The sequence below is a fragment of the Ambystoma mexicanum genome, chromosome 9 (genome assembly GCF_040938575.1).
Source record: "Ambystoma mexicanum isolate Mex_15411 chromosome 9, UKY_AmexF1_1, whole genome shotgun sequence".
NCBI lineage: Eukaryota > Metazoa > Chordata > Amphibia > Caudata > Ambystomatidae > Ambystoma > Ambystoma mexicanum.
In genome coordinates this window covers 1,181,067,461-1,181,084,737 of record NC_090931.1, presented here as the reverse complement: position 1 = coordinate 1,181,084,737, position 17,277 = coordinate 1,181,067,461, and the positions used below count along the sequence as shown (strand labels likewise).

At 43.7% G+C, this 17,277-nt stretch overlaps 1 protein-coding gene across 3 annotated transcripts in view; it reads right to left on the bottom strand.

The window, feature by feature from the left end:
• LRP1B (LDL receptor related protein 1B) overlaps nt 1–17,277 on the bottom strand; it is a 4,835,697-nt gene that overhangs the window by 811,838 nt on the left and 4,006,582 nt on the right. The gene's annotated exons all lie outside the window — the stretch shown is intronic.

Sequence of the window (17,277 nt, the reverse complement as noted above, 5' to 3'; positions counted from 1 at the left end):
AGGTCTCTCTAGTGATTACACGAAAAATCTAAGCAAAGATAAGGGATTCTGGACATTGGGGCCACAAATAAAACAAGGGTATTATGCTCACCAAAATACCACCAACCACGCCTACCACCCGCGCATACCAAATATGCATGCCTGGGTGCTGAAATAATGCATGTTCACTGTATTATTGTTGTACATGGCCCAATCTGAATACAAGGAGTGATTGTTGCTAAGTTATATTTCGGCGGTAAGAAAATACCGTCAGGCCCCAAATCTCCACAAAATACCCTACAGGAATGTGAAATGACTGCCAATTGATGAAGGGTAGGATTTTAGGCTGAAAATATTGCATCAATTTGGGCTCACTTGGCTAATGCATCTGCTTCTGAGGGAAAACTTTTTATAAACTGTCTCGGTGACGCCTACCCAAAAGCTAAACTGTACTATCAGGGAATAAACAAATGTGGTTGGTTTGATACAACTTGTAAAATTAGCTAAACTAATTAGTTAAAGACACTAAAGGATAATAGGACGGCATAATGTCCTTTTGAATATAACAATCAATAAAACCACATTCAAACCCCAGAATTGAGATATAAGGCAGATTGCTTGTGAATAATTATTTTCAGCCGCAGCTGATAACAACACAAGTACAATTTGCGAAAGGTTAGCGCATGGCCCTGATTAGCCAACTTGAGTCAGCTATTCCACAGGAGTATACCACAGGAGGAGGTGAGCTTTATAGTAATGCCAATAATAATTTGCAAATATTGCTTCAACTACTGATTATAATCAGTTTCTTTATCAATGTCTGGAATCCATATCATTAATTTCACAGTAAGAGGCATACAGTCTGCTATACCCGACCTTTATGTGGGCAAAAGCCTGTTCTGGACTTTATACCATAAAAGCTATATATAGCTATCCAGGAAATCTTGGGTCCATTATTAGCTTAAGTATTTTAACGCACTGGTACTTGTACATCAGTACCCACAATGTCGCAAGAAGGGCATTATCTGTTCCATATTTACGAAAGGCTATGTTTTAATGCTTACATCTAGCACCCAGTATTGTTGCTCAAGAACACTTTTAAAATATTTGGAAATGTTTTGGAGCAGTTAAATGTATGGCTAGAAGACTTTAACACAATTGAGAATTAGAGCAGATACGGGTATGTTATTTCAAATCTCGAATCTATATTTTCTAGCTGTCAGATCCTGTGGTGGCAACGTTCGATTCTGGTGTCAGGAGTACGTTATGTAAGACTTTGGAAGAATCAGGCCTACCAAAGGGTGATTTCAGCATAATTATCCAGCTACATAATGACAGCAGCAGTGTGTTAGGTGGAGCAGGGATAGAAGAGTTACGTATTCAGTGCCAGTGACCAAGGGCGAGTTCCTGGGTTGTGTCCGTGGCTGCCTTCTATTTAACTTATTTATACATTAATTGTATGAGAAACTTTGTTAACCTGAGGCTAATGTTTCCCACATTAATGTCAATAATATTCAGCACTATCATATGCAGATGATACTGTATTTTTGCCACAAGACCCAAAAATCTCAGGTACTTATTAATGAATATGTATTGTGTAGGAGTCAGAAGGGGGTTGTCAGTGAACCCTCAGATGTTGGCAGTTAGTTACTAAAACAAAAGAGGATTCCACAATCAAAGCTATTTTTCAGATATTTTGTTGAACATATGGCTACTTATGGGTCCGATTTTCTGAGAATCAGACAAATAAATCGTGCATTAATAAACACGTTGTTAGAATGATGCTGACTATTGGGGGATTTCTTTTCTCTTGCAGAGAAACATATGTGACAATCATAGACAATGTTATTGCAGGTTTGTGAATTAAAGGCAGGACCTATTGCATTATTTGGTAATGGACTGCAGGGCTTCCATATAACAGATAACCTCCAGGAAGTCCTAAATGCTTTCTACAGAACATTACCATTCCTCCCCAAATCTGCTCCATCTTTTGCTGCACATACCGAGGTTGGTCTAGACTACTTTGTAGATGTAATCAAACTCACCCCTTTATCAACGTGTTTGAGAATTGTGAATAATGGAAACATCAAACGGACTGATCCAATATTGAATAATTTGTTGAATTTGTGCTGAAGCATGATGATTCTGTACCTAATTATGTATGCAGAAGCCTCAGAATTGTGAGCCCCATGCACAGTGGCTTATTGTTCTAATACGTAAAAATGACATCATCAAGAATTCATCAAAGAATAAAAAACATATGTACACAAGAAAGGGAAGAATTAGAATTTACAAATCCATTAAAATGGAAATCTGCTTTCATAGCCTTCTTTTTTTACCAAAGTCAAGTCGTTAATATGGAAACCGCTGTATCCCACCAATATCATCCTGTGTGTATTAGTCTCCTTTGGGCTACCTATTTTAAGGCCCATACATGTTTTATTAATGTCTGTTTATTTTATTCATTAATAAGTAGCTGTGCGCTGCAGATGAATTGTCATTCTTTTTTTATTATTTTTAACATGTGTTTTATGTACTGAATGTATGTATTTTCTATTGTAGAATTGTAATGATTATAAATGTAATGTTTTATGGATTATATGTATCCAGAACAAACATAAGAAACAGCTAATTTCATGTTTGATACCATACAACACAAAACATCTGCAGCATTCTTGATGTCATAAATAACACTGTAAAAAAGGTGTGCATATCAGATCATTTTTTGAATCACTAAGCAACAGGGGCACTGAACGGATCAGGATTGTTGGATTATCTGGTTGTCTAAGGTTTTTGATAAATACTAGGTTTGACATAATGGGTATGATAAAAGGTTTTCTCTGCAATACTATATTATTTCAAGTTGGTCTTTTGGAACACTAGAGGAGTAATAGATTCATACAGATGCTTTAGAACATCTCTCAATAATTTAAGTTCACTAATATTACGTGCAAAGTGAACACTGAGAAAGTTAGACAACTTTACCAATTGAAGCTTTTTTAAATTGGTCTTTGGAGGCACAACATAATCTAATACTAGTTATCAGAATACATACTTTTTTAGGCAATCATTTGTAAGATTGTGATTTAATTCAATTTACTAACACCACTTTAATCTATGCCCTGTGGAAGAGTTGATTGCTTCGGCCATTAACAATGGTCTGGGTGGTTACTCCCCGTTCCAGCACTTGGAACAGGGGTTTAAGGCAATTAGAACACCGGGCTACCAAAGCAGTAACCTGGGATGCTAATTAAAAGTTTTTTTCCTTTGTTCAACAGGATGCGTGCAGTGTCCCGTTGAATGGAGGAAAATACTTTTCCAAGATGGCCACCATGGAAAGGGAAGCGGGGCTGCGTACATAGCTCCGCTTCCCTTTCCATGGCGTCCTGCAGGAGCAGAGATGAAGGAGCGGTGGTGCGGGTCTTATTGCTGATGCAGAAATAGGGTAAGTGGGGGGTTTAAGAGACAACAACAACAAAAAATAACGTGACAGAGTGTGGGGGGAAGATGGCAGCGGGGGAGCCGGCTATCAGGTGAGATGTAACGCCGGCTTTCACAAGTGGCTCAAGCCCGCATTCCTAGCCACTTGATTGGCTGGCTTCCCCCGGTAGGGTGCTAATGTATGATAACCACATTGGTTTTGTACTGTTATGATTGACAGTTACTTTTCTCAAAAAACACATAATACATTCAGATACTTCTGAAAACATGTGCAGCTCATTGTCAACGGAATAATTAATAACACATGTGTATATTTACATTAGGCAATCTACCTGCCAGAGTGCAGTCTCACTATTCCATAGAACGCTACCGTTGCCAGTGTAAAACCTTGCTTAAACCTTTTACATTTATATTTTACACATGTCTGAACACTTTGGGCCTTTAAAAAGGAGCCAATGAATGTTCCAACGATTTTCAATATTGATGTAAAACGCTTTTAATGATGTATGCAACCTCTAAAAATATTTCAAACCATACTTGTTTAATGATTTACTAACAAGCTAAATTCTTTAAAAAAAACAGTTTTGCTGATGTTTCTGATGTTGTAAAATGGTTTGCAAACACTATTCGCGCACGTATAAATGTTGTGTGAATGTCAAACAGACATCACGTTTTCAAAAGGTCTGCCACATTATTGTCATTAGTAGACATACATAGAATGTCTGGTGAATCATCTGTTAACCATTGAGTTTTGGGCAAACAGAATTATTTGAAAACATACACATGGATTTTAAAAAGTACACACTTTTAAGGAACTAAATGTGTTTACCAAGCCAAATCCATGACAATTGAATCCCTACAATTGAGTTCTGGGAGAAATATATTAACCCATTTCACAGTTTCTGCCAAAACCTGTCCTGGCATGCAAATTGCTCCCTATCCATTGGAAAAAAACATCCAAAAAATAAACCAACAGCACTGGGAACAAAACTGGATGTTGTCTTACAAAAAAAAGAAAAACGATAACACTTTTGGATTGCAATTCTAATCTTTGAAGTATTGTTGTGAATACATCACTCTTCCCTAATTCCTTTATCTATAAAAATATCATTGCCAAACAGTTGCATTTTGGATTCAATCATTAACATATTATTGTGAATAATTGTCATCTGTTGATGCTGAGATAGCCCAAGCATTTTTTATTTGTAATAATGTCAGGTAACATATCTGGGAAAAGGTGGACTGCCGATCAGGCTTACTTTCATAAAGCTCTATGCCACAAGCAAAGTGAATTCATGTTTGCTGCTGCATCAGTCTCCTTTCAACAGGAGCATCTTCCTTTCAGTGGCTCTGGGCAGGTTGTGATGAATCCTGTGGAGCCATCACAGAATCCCAGCCTAAAGTCTCTGTCCATGTGGCCAGGGGGAGTGCAACCACTCCTAATCCTAAACCTGGGGGTGGTACTGAATGGGTGGATCACATGGGAGGTGAAAGCCATCAAAGGAATGTGGTGACTCCTTCGGGAGGGACACAGTATTTATCCTTTTCTGCAGTGGAAACCCCCAAATGCCTGAATATCTTAAGGCCTGTTGTCATAATAGGGCTTCCCCTCCCAGAATTACTCAACGTGCTAAGTATGAGATCCCTTTTTGTAAATATGAACATGATGTATATAGGAACAGGGAGATAATGCAACTACTTTTAGTAGTTATGAGTTTACATTAGGTTTGGATACATGTAAGAGAAAACTATTACCTCCTTTAAAACCTTCCCTTAAAATGATATCCTATAAACCACTCAAACAGAGTGAATTAGATGATCTTAAAATAATTAAGAACATTTTGGACTTCAAGTGCCCTAAAGCTCTCAGTACTGAGAGGAGGAAGATGGGCACAGAGTTGCTAACCCGTAGTGAATGGTCTAGTTGTTCTAATGACCCACACCAGAACGGGACCTTTAGACATTTATAGGTCTTTCAGGTGCAGGTCAGGAAAAAGCAGTAGGTGCAGCAGAAGAAGCAGGAGAAAGTGGAAGTAGGAGTCGCTGTACGCTGTGCAGAAAATGTGGCAGAGGTCGAGGTTCCTGGGAGATGCAGAGGACGCACAGTGGGGAGTGGTGTGAAGCCCAGCTTTGCCAAGGGAGAGAGAAACTCTCTGTGTCCTGTATTTTGCCCCGGTGTGAGGTGTTCACCATAGCAAATGTGGAGCACTGGAAGCTCCATTGACAGATTGTGTGAGCAGCAGAAGGCTGACCGCAGATGTCACATGCCAGAACAGTTCAGAATTGTAAAGGAGCAGAAGCACCGAGTCTGAAGGAGACACCAGGAAAGCACAAATTAAAGGGATGGTCTAGTAAAAATTGTTATTTAAAAAATAGATAGGCAACATAAAAAAAATACTAGCATTCTCAGTTTTAAAACTTCCTATGTAAAATTTTGAGCTATTCAAGCTCAAAATTCGCAAAAGCAAGCACATGGGCGCAGCCATTTTGTGAAATGGAGGCCCTCCTGTGCTGGCTTTGGCTTTTGCGGCACTAATGAAGGAAAAGCCAGCCAGCTGTAGTAAACAAAGGCTACCGCTGGGTGGCTTTCCCTTCATTATTGCTGTAGGCGGAGGACGGGGACCGGAGACCAGAGCAGGAAAGCTGCAGCTGAATCTCAGTAAGTGCTATTTATTTTTTTTTACAAAAAATAAGCACTAGCTGCTTTTTTTTTTCTAAATTTTCCAGGCTGGAGGAGCCCGGAAAACTTAGAAATAAAACCGCAGCTTTAAAAACGTTGTATTTATGTTTGCGGTCGCTTTTGAAGCGACCGCAAACATAAATACAACGTTATTGGGTTGGAAAACGCTGCAGTTTTTCTTTCCAACACAACCGCGTTGTTTCTGCCTGAATCTGCTTTACCATTTGGGGCTCTCGGGCTCCCGGAGAGCCCGAGAGCCCCAAATGGTAAAGCAGATTCAGGCAGAAACAACGCGGCATTGCGGAAAACAACCGCGTTGTTTCTACCTGAATCTGCTTTTCCATTTGGGGCTCTCGGGCTCCCCGTGGGGAGGCCGAGAGCCCCAAACGGAAAAGCAGATTCAGGCAGAAACAACGCAGCATTGCGGAAAACAATCGCGTTGTTTCTACCTGAATCTGCTTTCCCATTTGGGGCTCTCGGGCTCCCAACGGGGAGCCCGAGAGCCCCAAATGGGAAAGCAGATTTAGGCAGACAACACAGCATTTAGCATTTCCCTTTTGGGTCTCTCGGGCTCCCCACGGGGAGCCCGAGAGCCCCAAATGGGTAATCAGCTGCAGGTAGAAACACTACGCGGCATGTAAACATAACCGCGTGTGTTTCTGCCTGCTGTGGCTTTCACTTTGGGTCTCCGGTGCTCCCGTGGAGCACCGGAGACCCAAAGTGATAGCCACAGCAGGCAGAAACACACGCGGTTGTGTTGTAAAACGCTGAGGTTTTTCTTTCCAAGTTTCTCAGGCTCCTCCGAGACGGAGGAGCCTGGGAAACTTGGAAAGAAAAACCGCAGCGTTTTCCAACACAATAACATTGTATTTATGTTTGCGGTCGCTTCAAAAGCGACCGCAAACATAAATACAACATTTTTAAAGCTGCGGTTTTAATTCTAAGTTTTCCGGGCTCCTCCAGCCCGGAAAACTTAGAAAAAAAAACGCAGCTAGTGCTTATTTTTTGTAAAAAAAATAAATAGCACTTACCGAGATTCAGCTGCAGCTTTCCTGCTCTGGTCTCCGGTCCCCGTCCTCCGCCTACAGCACTAATGAAGGAAAAGCCACCCAGCGGTTGCCTTTGTTTACTACAGCTGGCTGGCTTTTCCTTCATTCCTTCCTTTACATAGGAAGTTTTAAAACGGAGAATGCTAGTATTTTTTTTTTTATGTTGCCTATCTATTTTTTAAATAAAAATATTTACTAGACCATCCCTTTAAGCAAAGAGAATGTAATATCACAAAAAGTGAGATGTTGAATAAGAGAACATTGTAACTTGCATTGCCATAGTCAAAGGGGAGGCAACAATAAAGCAAAGGGGATACAACCTGCCTAAAGAGGGATATCTAACATGGAGAAATTATAACCAGCATTAAAAAAGCCAAAGAAAGCTAAGAGTGACTTCAAGACAATTTTAATGTAACAGTCCCAAAACAAGACACCCTGTGGGAGAAAATTGTAACCTACATTGCCTGCTGCTAATAGATTGTGTAGAAAGAGATCAGAGACTGCAGGAGAAAACCCCTCCTTTTAGAAAGGATCGAGGGGGAGAGAAGTGTAACATGCTTTTCCTATGACAAACAGGTCATATCAATATGAGAAGCATTTCCCTTTTGTACATGTGGAAGCGGTTTTGAACCAAGTGTGTTGAAAGTCAAGCGACTGAATCAAGAAGCAGTTGTTGATTCAACTTTCCCCTCTGAAGATTTAAGTGTAGAAAGTTGGAAACAAAGCTCACCACAGAGTACAAGCAGTAGTGATAGGAGTTTTAGACTGGCAGGTGATTATACCAGGAAAGAGACAAGTAGTTGTTAGTCCCGAAGGCGTGTGAACCAGGAAGATGATTTGAAGTACTGCAATGTGGTAGAAGGTTGTGGTGAAAATAAATTGATAATTCCACTACTGTCTTTTGATGAACTGTTCTATAACCATCCTGACAAAAAAATTGTTTATGAAGAAGAAATGGAATGTGATACAAAAGTGGTTGGCCTTCAGAGCAAAGGACATGTACATTGATTTTGATTAAGAGAGAATCATTTTGTTTGCCAAGCAGAGAGGTTTCAAATGTCTCAAGACTGAAGCAATATTTGGAACTGCATTAGTAACTTTGCCAAGTGAAAGCCCTATTGAAAATTTTGATTGATTTTACCCAGAGTGGAACTTTGCTAGTGAAAGGAACTTTCCTAAACTTTACTGTTCGGTTGAAACATCCTGAACTGATCCAGGGGAAGGGGATCCAATCCTGGTCACAAGGATTCCAGTTTATAACTTTGAGTTTGAATTTACATGTTATTTTATGAAGTTTAAATCGCTCATTTGTTCCTCTTGACAGCAACTAGGATTCCATGTTCTTGCAGACAGAGTCTGCATTTAATGTCTGGAATTCTATCCCAAAACATCATCATTGTAGCTCTATCAGTCTGGTGGCTGGGTAAATCTAAGAATAAATCACTCTTTTTTATGGTGAGTGATAACAGCCCACCATTTTTAAAGCCACATCAAATTAGTATCCAGTGCACCAGGTCAGCTATGCCAAGGTGATGTGGTTTAATGGCTTCCCTGCCATCTCCACTTTAACAAGTGCACCAATATGCTGAAAGCTTCCCTCCTTTGATTCTCTAGGAGGATGGGTGACACCTCCCTTCATGTCTAGGCGTTCTCATCAGGATATATCCTAGGAACCACACTAGAAAGAGGCACATGCATAGCAAAAGCCAGCCTCACAACAAGGTGTTGCTAAGCAAGGGGCCTTTGAAGCAGCAGGATTGGGACAAGGCCAGCATTGGAGCCGCTAGAGAGGACAGAGGTGTACTAAGAAGTTGTTTCCCATTTTGCTTTTCTGTGGGGTTCTATGACCTCACTGTCTACACTTCCTGCAGAACAAACCATTCATGGTATGATACAAGAATGAAAGGGTCACTTGTCACAGCAACAGGATTTGGACCCACTTACAGCAGGCTTGCTTTTGTCCAGTACGCAGTGGCCTTTTACCTTTAAGAGGAGTGTGTCTCCAAATCATTGTGTTATTCAATTTGGACTCAAGCAAAACAAAAGAGGTGATGGCTGGAAGGTTGATGGCAATGAATATGAACCTCAGGCATTGCTCTCGGTAACCCTCCAAAACCATTGTTCTTTGCATGCCAAGCCATTACAAAAAGGGAAAGACCATATGCAAGTCAGTCTTGGTCCGACCCCAAAAGGGGCAGTCCAGGCCGAACTGCTTGGTCACGTCCCTTCTGCACGAGAGACCTCAAACATCCTCAAACATGTTTCAGCCTCGTTGCGCCTCATCATTGAGGAGTAGCCTGGGTCTCTAGGCTAAGAAGGCACAGGACCAACGGCTGGGCATAACTGTCCCACTCATCGGGACTAAATCAAAACAAAAGAGGTGATGGCTGGAAGGTTTTGAATTAATCTGAACCTCTGGCATTGCTACGGGTAACCCTTCTGATCTTCGTTTTTCACCTGCCAAGCCATGACAAAAGGGGAAAGACCATATGCAAATCAGGCTTTGTCCCATCCCAAAAGGGGCAGTCCAGCTCAAACTACTTGGTCACATCCCTTCTGCACGAGACCACAAGCAGCCCCAAATGTGTTTCAGCCTGGTTGGTCCTCATCAGAGAAGAGTAGCTTGGGTCTCTACACCCAGCAGGCACTGGACCCACCTCTGGGCATACCAGTCCCACTCGGGGTCACTAAAGGAAAACAAAAGACGTGATGGCTGTAAGGGTTTGAATTCATCCTAACATCTGGAATTGCGTTAGGCAACACTCCAGACCATCACTCTTCACCTGCCAACCCACTACAAAAGGGGAAAGACCATATGCAAATCAGGCTTGGCCCCACCTCAAAAGGGGCAGTCCAGCCTGAACTGCTTGGTCACCCCCCTTCTGCATGAGGCCACAAGCATCCCCAAACATGTTTCAGCCTGGTTGGGCCTCATCAGAGAGGAGTAGCTTGGATCTCTGGGTCTAGCAGACACTGGACCCACGTCTGGGCATGCCCACCCCACTCGGGGTCACTAAAGGAAAACAAAAGATGTGATGGCTGTAAGGTTTTGAATGCATCTTAACCTCTGGAATTGATCTGAGCAACACTCCAGACCATCGATATTCACCTGCTAATCCATTACAAAAGGAGAAAGACATATGCAAATCAGGCTTGGCCCCACCTCAAAAGGAGCAGTCCAGCCCAAACTACTTGGTCACATACCTTCTGCACGAGACCACAGGTATCCCCAAACAAGTTTCATCCTGGTTGTGCCTCATCTGTGAGAAGTGGCTTGGGTTGCTAGGCCCAGCAGGCATGGGATCCACGTCTGGGCATACCCATCCCACTCAGGGAGACTAAAGGAAAACAAAAGATGTACTGGAAGGTTTTGAACTCATCCTAACATCTGGAATTGTGTTAGGCAACACTCCAGACCATCACTCTTCACCTGCCAAACCACTACAAAAGGGGAAAGAACATGTGCAAATCAGGCTTGGCCCCACCTCAAAAGGGGAAGTCCAACCTGAACTGCTTGGTCACCCCTCTTCTCCATGAGACCACAAGCATCCCCAAACATGTTTCAGCCTGGTTGTGCCTCATCACTGAGAAGTGGGTTGGGGCTCTAGGCCGGCAGGCATGGGACCCACATCTGGGCATGTCCATCTCACTCAGTGTGATTGAAGCAAAACAAAATATGTGATGGCTGGAAGGGTTTGAATTAATCTGAAACTCTGGAATTGATCTGGGCAACACTCCAGACCATCGCTATTCACCTGCCAATCCATTACAAAAGGAGAAAGACATATGCAAATCAGGCTTGGCCCCACCTCAAAACGGCCAGTCCAGCCCGAACTGCTTGGCCACATCCCTTCTGCACGAGACCACAAATATCCCCAAACAAGTGTCAGCCTGATTGGGCCTCATCAGTGAGGAGCCGCTGGGGTCTCTAGGCAGAGCAAGCACAGGACCCAGGTCTGGGCATAACCGTCCCACTTGGATGAGTAAAGGAAAACAAAAGAGGTGATGGCTGGAAGGTTTTTGACATAATCTTAACCTTTGGCATTGCTCTGGGCAATCCTCCAGACCGTTGTTCTTTGCCTGGCAAGCCATTACAAAATTGAAAAGACCATATGCAAATCAGGCTTAGTCCCACAAGATGACAAGAATAAATCATTAGGACCTCTTTTAATAGGGAAGTCATTTTGTAGGTCCTCCATCAGTACGTACAGAGAAATTAGAGGGGAGTTCTGCCCGCTAACTATCCACAAGGAACATTGGGGGTGAAATCCTGTGGACCAAAGAATGCACATTGATAGTTGCACTGATACTAGGCTCCTCTATGGCATTGACAGAACCCCTGAAGTTGCCTGACAAGCATTCTGGACTGGAAGTGAAGAGTAATAAGGACTAACCTTATCCTAGAGACCCTGGAGTGGGACTCATAGCACCTGAGAAGCCTAAAGCAAACTGGGTTTCTGTTTCAGTGCTTTGATATAATTGATTCCACTGTTTTGATAGCCTTCACACCACGCAAGGACCCTGGTGCTGCCTTTGGGAATTCAAAACGCTGCTTTCATCCTTTGAGCCAGTTAAATGCTGCATCACAACAGGAGTCTTCATGTCCGCTTCAACTTCAAAAACAGCTAACCACTATGGAAGCCTTTGAATCACTGCAACCACAGTGAACTGCCAGGACCTTCTCATCTTCCCTACCCAGACCTCAACTTGAGCTGCTGGACGTATTCTGTCGCACATTGACTCCACCAAGCGCTACCCATCATCTTGAAACAGCTTGTTTGTTGAACCGACCTTGGTAAATTTATCAAATTACACAGCTTGAATGCTGCATGAACTGCATGGAGCTTTGCTTCAAACCAAATTTGACACCTGGGTCAGCATGACTCATCGCATTACAACCTGGTTGCATATGAAAGGACAGCACCTAAAAGACTTTGGGCCTCATTAGGACCGAGGCGGTAAGGGGTTTACGGCGGCGTAAACAGCGCCAACCCTTACCGCCTGATTCCGAGGTCCCTTAGCGCCATGGAGGATTTAACCCCTACTCCAGTACATAGAGGTGTATCACGTATATGTATTGCATTTTTTTTGTTCTTTCCACAGGGGTGGGTTTTGTTTAGTGGCTTTTGTTAGTGTATCGTTAGTGTATTTAATTTAATTTGGGATTTCGAATCCTGGTGTATTTCTAACAACTCTGCACACCCATTTTTGCATTGCATTTCTGTGCTTATTTGTGAATTTGAATACAGGTGTGTTTGTTACAACTAAGCACCCCCATTCTGGCAATCAACTGTTTCTATTGCATCTGTTCCCTCCCTTTCTTGGCTATTGGGCTACCTGGTGAGTTGTGTATTTGTGCTGTGCAGTCTATCATCTATTTGCCATCCTTAGATCTCCACCACTACTATGGCACTCACCATCTCCCTTATCTATTCTACCAACTATACTATCAACTATACTACCTCTCTCACGTAGTGTGGAAGATTTTTTTTTTTTAAAAGACATCCTGGCCACTAACTCTGGCCTTCCCATTGCCGACACCTATGTCAGCACAACTTCCAGACATATTGTCACTGATATCCTCTTCTCTGTTCCCTATCCATATCTTTGGACTCCTCGTCTTATCTGAATTCTCTATTCTCTCACATCTTCACCCATTAATGATGGCACTAGATGGGAAGTACTCCTGGAGAAGTACTCTTAGCGGGCTTCTCATCATCCAGGTGTATCATTAATGTCTGCCACAATGACACTATCTTGGCTCAGGATCCTCAACTCAACTTCCACCAATTCGACTGGTGCTTGTCGTCCCTTGTCAAATTCCTTCTCACAACTGCTACACCTTCTTCCTCTCTCTCTGCCTCCCCTCCGACTGGTGTACCACGTCCCTGTTTCCCTCATCGGAAAACCTTCAAAGGCAGTGACTGTTGCACCTAGCCACATTCAATGCTCACTTGGCTACTAAACACTCGGCCGAAATCTGCCTACTCCTTCAGACATTGACCTTGATGTACTCGTTCTTACTGAGATGTGGTTCAATGCCAGCTCAGTCACTGCATTTCACTCCCTTCTCCCTGGTGGCTATAAGATCATCTCCAAACCTCAACCAAAAAGTGCTGGCAGTGGGGTTGCCCTGATCTTCCCTGAGTGAGTCCCTTCTTCTTCATACCCATCCAGCCATACTCCTCCTTCGAGAGCCTAGTCTGCAAGATGGTCAACTCTCCCACTTCCTCCCCGACCATTGTCACCATTTAGAGTCCACCTGGCTCCATAACCTTGTTCCTCTCTGAATGGGTGGATTTCACCTTCTTCCTCCTCACATCTACTTCTGAACTCCTTCTCATGGGTGAATTGAATATCCACCTTGACTCCTCAATCACAGCATTCACTCTCTTCCATGACCTATGTGCCTTGCTCTCCCTCTCAATTTTCCCCTCTAGTCCTACACATTTGGCTTGGTGCACTCTCAATGATTTGATCCACACTGATCCTCTGCTCTCCATCCCACTCACCACCCTATGCACCACCCACGCACCTGGTCAGACCACTCCCTCCTCTCCTTTCACCTTGGTCCTCTCTGCCGTCTGACTGCACATCTATCAGCTGTGCCAATCTCGTTCACAGTCATCCAATCGATGACACGAGTGTCAGCTGCTGCCTTCACATCCACCTTCACCACCCCACTGCAGACTCTACCTCTGACTCCACTATCAGTAATCTCCATCTTGCCATCACTATCACTCTTGACATTCTTTCCCCAGTCATGATGAACAGCGAGAAACATGCCTTCCAATCGTAACACTTGGTAGTACTCTGAACTTGCAGCCCTGAAATAGAAGTGCAGATCTGCTGAACAGATGTGGCAGACCTCAAACTCACCCTCTGACAAACTGGCATGTTGCCTTCTCCAAAGGCAATACTGACTCTCTATTCACTCCAAGGAAAGGGCCCACATCCAGACTTGCGTCTCTGAGGTATCCAACAACACGGCTAAAATCTTTAAAACCTGCAGGGAACTAGCCAACCCTTCCACAGTCTCCACCTCACCACTTCCCTCTCAGACCTTCTGCAATGCATTGCCCACACATTTCACTGCAAACACTCAGGACATCCTGAGCACTCCCTCTTCCCTTTCCCCTCGCCTCCCCCATCCTCCTGACACCTATGGCCACCCATACCCCCTTGTCCTTCCTCTCCTCCTTCTCTCCTATAACCTCGGACGAGGTCACTAGAGTTGTCTACTCTATGAAGGTCTCCTCCAAATAGGTCTCCCCCTTTTCTTCAAGAACACTTAAGGAAAATATTGACTCCCTTGCCCCTCCACTTGCTGATTTCTGCAATCATGCCTTTGCTACTGGGTCTTTCCCATCTTCCCTAAAGGACTCTCTTGTGTGCCCCCTCCTAATTACCACGCCACCTCTGTCACTCCCTTCCTTGGAAAACTCCTGGAGAATCTGGTTTTTCCCCAACTGACCAGCACACTGAGATTGCTGGTTTCCTACACGACCATCAATCTGGATTCTGAGCATCCAAAGGTATGGTAACTGCTCTCCTGAACAACCATGAAGCACAGCTTGCATTGCTTGACTCTAGCTCTCCAGCTGTTCTCATTCTACTTGATCTTTTCTCTGTATTTGATACTGTCAACCGCTCCATCCTCACAAAATGGCTCCACGATACCTGTGGTATCTCAGAACTGGCACTGCACTGGAAGACCTCCTTCCTCAATGACCATCGCTGCCAGGTTATTCCGGGCTATTTCTCCTCTCCTCCTCCATAGCCAAATGTGGTGTTCCACAGGGCTCCAACATTTCTCCCTGGCTCTTTAACACCTAACTTGCTCCGATTGCAGTGTTATGCAGATGACACGCAAGTCTTGTTCAAAATACCCTCTGATCCACTCCTTACTGCCTCCTCCATTCATGACTGCATCCAGTCATGGTGTGCCTCCAATGATCTCTGCCTCAATGCTAGCAGGACTGGGATCCTACACATTGGGACTCCTGCTCCCTCTTTCTTCCCCTCACTCTGGCCACCTTCTATGGGCTCTCCCCTTCTCCTTCTTCTGAAGCCAGAAACTTTGGGGTTATCTTCGACTCTTCTCTTTCCGTTCTCCCTCACATCGAGGACCTTGCCAAGAAGGCCCACGTTCAACTCTATGTCCTCAAAGGAATCCTTCCTTACCTCACTTTCCCCCAGACGCTCCATGTCTCCAGAGCTATTGTACTCTACGGCTGGACTACTGCAACAGCCTCTTCCTCAATCTACCCTTTAGCCCTCTACGACCCCTCCAGTTTATCCAGAATAGGGCTGCAATATGTATCCTTGACCTCATGCCCAAGGACCCATCTCCGACAGCCCTAATATCTCTCTACTGGCTCCTGTTGGCTGCAAGAATCAAAGTCAAATCCGTTTGCATCATCCACACAGCTGGCTGGGGTCAGGGACCACGCCATCTACACCTGGCTTTCACCAAATACTCTCCCTCCAGATCTTTACGCTCCTCCGGCACCAACTCTCTGCATGTCAAGTGCTTCTTTAAATAGCGAGCTGGTAGCCGATCTCTAGCCTTGGCTGGCTCCCTCCTCTGGAACAGCTTCCCCATTCCTCTCCAATTGAAGCGGATCTCCACAAATTCTAGAAGCTCCTCAAAACCTCCGTTTTCACCTCATCCTTCCCCTCTCCCTCCCTTGCTAACCCCACATTTGCTTACATTGGTGACCTGGGCCCTTATGTGTCTTTCTGGGCCCCCCCCCCCCCCATTGCCTTCAGTTTAAGCCCACTCGCAATGTGTCCCCAATGTGTGCTATCTCACTGGCCGACACTTATTGCTTTTGTCAGTTGACCACTCTTAACAAGTGATCTCTGCCTGGCACTTAACAGTTGCTTGCAACATATTCCCTAGCATTTCCCTTTGTGGCACTCCTATGCACTTACCCCCACCCACCCTCATCTCCCTCTCTCCATGCACTTGCATGTTCTGAATGCTCACAAGGCCTAGTAGTACCAAACCTTTTTTTCTTCATTGTTATTATAATTACCTTTCATTCCCATGTTCCCTAAACACAATTTACTTGATGTATAAGTGCCTTACAAATGCACAATAAATAAAAATAAATAAATACATTATTTTCATTCTTAAGTGTTTAATTTAAATATATGTATATTTTTATAGAACCTCGATTGGACATTCTTTTATTTTGGAATCTTTTTACTATTTCTGTTTGGGTTGCTAATGTTATCACATTCCCAATTGTCTTAGATTGTCCCCATCATATGTTACCACAGAAGGTGAAGGATTGGGATCACTGTTGGTTTTTAGTAATCAGAGACTGATTGGACAGTTTATCCACTATTCATTCCTTAGCTCATGCAGAACAATAGTCTTTTGGTCACAACCTTACTCTTCAAAGATGGTGGAGCAGTTAGGTCCTGAGAAATTGTGGGTTTCATGTAAAGGTGACTGTCAGGATGTCCTTCAATATAAAAGTGTCCACTGTTCTGTGTCAAGAACACCTTACTTGAGCTCCTTACACTAGAATAAGGCAGTATTGTTCTGATCCCAAGAGAATGCCTCCCTTCTTCTGGCATCCAGTCTCAGACAGCACAGGGTAATGAGGAGAAGCTTTGTAAGCTTTCTGCACCTGTCATGCCACCCAAGCGTTATGGTTGCAAAGGGGCCTAAGGGCAAATGCTTGCACCATATTGAAAAGCTGCCCCACTTCCCTTCCGGATCTCCTGTGCCACCATTTACCTTGTTGAGGGCCTCTACACATCGCCTGGGCTTCCTGGGATTTCAGCCATTCCGTTTGGATTCTCCATCGTCTTGCTTTCCTCATATTAGCACCATTGTGTGAGCCCATTGTATAAGTCATTCTTCTCTTTCATATTTTTCATCTTTATTGCCCAGTGGAGCCAACTTTTACCAGTACTTGGATTATCTAGGTTCCTGATGTTCTTCTTCAACTCATTACATTCCCGAACCTTGAGGTGGTCAGCTTTATAACAGAACATAGTACTGTATTCTGTCTCCAAAGAGGTTACCAGAGGAAGGAGAGGTTAGAGTATGTGGGGGTGTTATGTTCTCAAAAGGGCTGTACCCCAGATGATCATAGGTGGGGAGTAGCT